Raw genomic sequence first — 6378 nt, 5'->3', positions numbered from 1 at the left:
TTCGCCCCCAAAATAGCAGCCAGCTCCATTTCAATCCTATGAAATGCCATGATCATTTATTTGTCTCTTTTTTTTTCTTTTCTCCAGGAAGGAAATAGGTAGGTCGGGTTAATTGTGGGATGACGTGACGACCTGACAATGTAGACTGAGTTGTAGAAGGTTGAATATCTGGGATTGTTACTGTGGTTATGTCAACGCACACTGGTTATTGTTAGCCCTGCAGTCTGTCATCTTATAAAGAGGCATGGTTTTAGAGTCTGAGGTATCTTATCGCTTGCCAAATGTGTGTGTGTGTGTGTGTGTGTGTGTGTGTGTGTGTGTGTGTGTGTGTGTGTGTGTGTGTGTGTGTGTGTTTTTGAGGTTAGGTTCTGAGGTATCTTATCACTTGCCAAGGGACTGAAATCCAAGAACTGTAAAATCAAGAAGAAAGTAACCTGCATGTTGATGCTTAGCTGGTTGCTCTGGGCAGTGGCGCATAGTAAAAAGGGTTAATGTTTCAAGCCAGAAAAACACACTCACATATGCACACACACACACACACACACACACACAGTTTGCTGACAGGTACCAGTTGATCTCATGCAGCAATCAAGTAGCACCTTTTCTTTTTTATGTCTTGGGCACCGTAGCCACAGAGTGATGTGGATATTTAGACTACGGGGGCTCATGCAGGACATTATTGTGGCTGAGGATCAAAACAGATATCCTTTCGCTGACCAATGCCAGGAGTTGAGGAGGTTTGGGGAGAATTAAATCAATACTCCTTTCCAAAGCCCCAAATATGACTTGAGCGAATGTCAAAACCAACATCACAGGCTATGTCTCAAATTGCAACCTACTCCATCTTTAGTGCCCTGATGACTTAAGGCTCTGGTCAAATGTAGTGCTCTATATAAGGACAGGGTGCCATTTGGGACGCAGAGGTACAGACTCCGGTCTGTTCAAATAAAGCTAAGCCAGAGAGTCTGAAATTCCACTCAGTTTAGGTTTTTATGTCCCTCATATGACTTGGATATATGGATGTATGGAGACATGCCAACAAGATCTCACGCTCTCACTTCAGTATTCAACGTTTGTCCAGAGGGGGGGGGGGGATAAATGTCTATGAGTGAACTGAAATTAGGTAAGGGGAAGCATATGTGATCTTGCTGTACTGTATATGGACAACTGCACATTGTTCAAATGTGTTTTTTTGGGGGTTCTGCGACTGAAGTGAGAGATATTTTAACAACTATTGGTTCAGTAAATGTTTGATGTTTTTATAGCAATTCGTTAAAATTATCAAGCACAGAAGAGTTTAAAGTGAAACAAATTTCACTAAACGAAATGCAGCTGTTTTTGTTTTATTTTCATTCGTTTCAAGGAAATATGTTATTTTGGTATAGCCACAGGCATACTGACGTATTTCTCTATGTCAGGGCTCAGTGTTGGTGTATGGAAGCTACCCAGAGTCCAAATGTCAATATTCTGTATCCAGATATAGTCAGTTAGTCAAAGTGTTAGGTCAAAATGTTCCGGAGGCTTGGTGCCTCAGAGGCAGATAAGATTGTTAAAAGGAATTCATCAACAAGTCTCAGACAAGACATGACGACAAACCAGACCAAGACAGTAGGAAGAGTTTTTTTTTGGTTACAGAGGTATTTTTGTCCATTCTGTAACCAAATGTGACTCGTTTCAGGAAACTAGGCGTATGTCACGGGTCACTACTTCACAGGAGAGACGTTTGAACTTAAATGTTTTTAGTTTTTTTAACAATGCGTTTTTGGGCAGAAATGCCTTCTGGAACATGTGAACTTTCATGAGGCGGAAGGTAGCCTAGTGGTTAGAGTGTTGGACTAGTAACCGAAAGGTTGCAAGATTGAATCCCCGAGCTGACCACCTGTTCCTAGGCTGTCATTGAAAATAAGAATTTGTTCTTAACTGACTTGCTTAGTTAAATAAAGGTAAAAAAAATGTGCCTTAATAAAGAACTTGCCATCTGTAAATACAAATAAAACTGTTAAATTACGAGCCTAGTTGGTTTAGCCACAGAAAGACAGGAGCCTTCCCGCTAGCCTTGATTGGCTGAGATAATAGATAGGCTGGACATGCAGAGCGATGAGTTCGGATTGGTCTGCCGTGTAGCATGCTTCTGTCTATAACATGAGATGGTCAGTATGTGTAGGTAATCCTTTTTAACGCTGCTTTTTGGAAACATATCACGTAGTAGACCTGCAAATGTTTTGCTCCCCATTTTTTGGAGGACCGAGTTTTGAAATCAGTGGAATTAGAGTATGATAGCTAACAAGATGGAGAGAATTCTGCCGTTTGATTGAAAATATGCAAAGGGGTTCGAAAATACCTGTCTCCGGATTACATCTTCAAACTAAGGGCAACCATGGCATCCGTGACAGAGGGAGAAGCATCCATCCATGTATACAGGTAGGATAGTCTAGCTGGCCTCCCGAGTGGCTCAGTGGTCTAAGGCACTGCATCACAGTGCTAGCTGTGCCACTAGAGATTCTGGGTTTGCGACAGGGAGGCCCATGGGGAGGCGCACAATTTGGCCCAGCGTCACCCGGGTTAGGGGAGGGTTTGGCCGGCAGGGATGTCCTTGTCCCATCGCACACTAGCGACTCCTGTGGCTGGCCGGGCGCAGTGTACGCTGACATAGTCGCCAGGTTGTACGGTGCTTCCTCCGACACATTGGTGTGGTTGGCTTCCGGGTTAAGTGGGCATCGTGTCAGGAAGCAGTGTGGCTTGGTTGGGTTGTGTTTCGGAGGACGCACGGCTCTCAACCTTCGCCTCTCCCGAGTCCGTGTGGGAGTTGCAGCGATGAGACAATACTGTAACTACCAATTGGATTCCACGAAATTGGGGAAAAAATGTGGTAAAAAAACTATTCAAATTTTATGCGTTTCTAATTTTGTTTCAAGTTAAAGCGTACTGTTAGCTAGCTAGCTAATGTTAGCTGGCTGGTTTGCTAGCTAACGTTACATGTATGAACTGTGTAGTAATATTATTTGTATCTCAGAGCCATTTGCATTGCTAGGTATAGCCTAATGTTAGCTAGCTAACATTTAACTTGGTTGGTTAGCTACCTGCAGATTCATGCAGGGTTGTAAACGTTATGAGTTGGGATTATGGTTCATTTTTTAGCTAGCTTGCTACATGACTAAACAAAAGACTACTATGCAAGTAACCATTTCACTACACCTTCTGTATCCTTGTGCCTGTGACAAATCAACTTTGATTTTATTTGATATGGTATGTGTTTACCAGAGACGGTAATGTGAAGAAAAACATGACCTGCACCAAAGTCAAATTAGGATATACCGTTAGTCCAACGAGACAGTGTCCATATTCTAAAATCTCCGGTAGAATGCCCTGCTTTTATTTCGTCACACTCACAACCGTAAGCTATTTTCTGTAATTGGCTTGCCATTAACTTGTAAATAATGAACTTGTGAGTTTATTTTCCTGTAATTATATATTTTTCTTCCTCTCCCCCCCCCCCCAGGACACTGAAGACCCACTCTCTCTCTCCCCCCTCCAGGACACTGAAGACGCACTCTCCCCCCCCCCCCCCAGGACACTGAAGACGCACCCCCCCCAGACACTGAAGACCCACTCTCTCCCCCCCCTGGACACTGAAGAGCCACTCTCCCCACCCCTAGGACACTGAAGAGAGGAGCTACTGTGTATTGGACTTATTCCCTATCCTTTGCACAACGTAGATTGTCTGGTTCTAAACCAACTCAGATGACATTATACTGTATATTGACCCATTACCTTTATAGCTCTAGGGATTGATGTTTAACTCTGTGTCTATGAACAATAAACATTTGCGGAACAATGAATAAAAACTCTGACCAATAAGACTGTATTCTGACACACTGACGTTTATAACACCAAGAAAATCAAATCAAACATAAAGACGAGATGAAAAGAGTTTTATTATATTATCTATAATAAAAATACAAACCAAGAGGAAATATACTTACTATGTGTATAGATGTAATAAGAAAGTACATGAAAAAATTAACAAAATCATCGACTTAAACAAGGCAGATAATGAGCACGGTCACATGCAAACAATAATGACATTATTATTTGGGATAATCAGGTTAATATAAATCGTTTTTAAAAACTTTTACATGCTTTGCAAGAAGAACGACATTTGAAAATCAGTCTACTGATTTGTCAATTTTCTGCATTTATCAAAAGTCCAATCAAAATAAAACGTTTCGCCACAGTGACAATGTTATTTTTTTGTGACGACTATTTGATTCTGAGTTCGGACATATATCAAGTTTTGTATGTGATAACTATTTATGAAAAAGGTGAATACGTGTACATTCAGTTTTTCACCAACTCTCTTTACTCGCACATAAAGAGGCTTGCGATGCTGATGTTGGTGCACGTGCAGCTCAAACACATCACGGGAACACCGATTAAGCCGTTTACCACGGGAACACCGATTAAGCCGTTTACTTGTCCCAATAATTTGAAAGATTGTTCAGAAAACCTGGTGTTTTAATCGGTGTGTGCTTACTTTGAATTTTGACCTGACGCCGATTAATTAAGATTAGCAGAATAAGGCGTTTACATGACTAATGCCATACTCTGCCTTCTGCTATAATCCATTTAATATCAAATCATTAGTGTGCATGTAAACGTACTCATTGTCAAATTGCAATAAGAGCTGTTTTAAAACAAACACCACAACATATTAACTGTATTATCTAACAAGATAACTAGCCATAGAACTAAGTTTCAACAACATATTAACTATTATCTAACAAGATAACTAGCCATAGAACTAAGTTTTAATAAAAATATGACTTTAATTATACTTCTATTACATATTAGAAGCCTCCTCTGAAAGCAGAAGCCCATCCAAGACAGTTAGATGTTCGTTTAGTCCCTATCCATACGAACACTCCTGGAGAAAAAAAATCATCAGAACATATTATGATCCTAAAACATGATAGTGCAGTCAAATAACAAAGAAATAAAAACTTACATTACTTTTTAAAAAAAGTTCTGCTTTGGGGAATTCCAGGTGTCTACCACGTAATTCCAGTTTTATGAACGCAAGTTTAGCTCCCAAATCACACCCTATTCCCTATATAGTACACTACTTTAGACCAGGGCCCTATTCCCTATATAGTGCACTACTTTAGAGCCATCTATAGGGAATAAGGTGCCATTTGAAGGTCTACTAACTACTCTACATCATCCCAGGTCTACCAACTACATCATCCCAGGTCGACTAACTACTCTACATCATCCCAGGTCTACTAACTACTCTACATCATCCCAGGTCTACCAACTACATCATCCCAGGCCGACTAACTACTCTACATCATCCCAGGTCTACTAACTACTCTACATCATCCCAGGTCTACCAACTACATCATCCCAGGTCGACTAACTACTCTACGTCATCCCAGGTCTACTAACTACATCATCCCAGGTCGACTAACTACTCTACGTCATCCCAGGTCGACTAACTACTCTACGTCATCCCGGGCCTACTAACTACTCTACATCATCCCAGGTCTACTAACTACATCATCCCAGGTCGACTAACTACTCTACGTCATCCCAGGTCTACTAACTACTCTACGTCATCCCAGGCCTACTAACTACTCTACGTCATCCCAGGCCTACTAACTACTCTACGTCATCCCAGGCCTACTAACTACTCTACGTCATCCCAGGTCTACTAACTACTCTACGTCATCCCAGGTCTACTAACTACTCTACGTCATCCCAGGTCTACTAACTACTCTACGTCATCCCAGGTCTACTAACTACTCTACGTCATCCCAGGTCTACTAACTACTCTACGTCATCCCAGGTCTACTAACTACTCTACGTCATCCCAGGTCTACTAACTACTCTACGTCATCCCAGGTCTACTAACTACTCTACGTCATCCCAGGTCTACTAACTACTCTACGTCATCCCAGGTCTACTAACTACTCTACATCATCCCAGGTCTACTAACTACTCTACGTCATCCCAGGTCTACTAACTACTCTACATCATCCCAGGTCTACTAACTACTCTACATCATCCCAGGTCTACTAACTACTCTACGTCATCCCAGGCCTACTAACTACTCTACATCATCCCAGGTCTACTAACTACATCATCCCAGGCCTACTAACTACTCTACGTCATCCCAGGTCTATTCCCTACATAGTACATTACTTTAGAGCCGTCTATAGGGAACAAGGTGCCATTTGGGACACAGCCCAGGTCTACCAACTACGTCATCCCAGGTCTACTAACTACTCTACGTCATCCCAGGTCTACCAACTACATCATCCCAGGTCTACTAACTACTCTACATCATCCCAGGTCTACCAACTACATCATCCCAGGTCT

Source organism: Salvelinus alpinus, chromosome 2 (genome assembly GCF_045679555.1).
Source record: "Salvelinus alpinus chromosome 2, SLU_Salpinus.1, whole genome shotgun sequence".
Taxonomy (NCBI): Eukaryota; Metazoa; Chordata; class Actinopteri; order Salmoniformes; family Salmonidae; genus Salvelinus; species Salvelinus alpinus.
Note: the sequence above shows the minus strand (reverse complement) of the source record.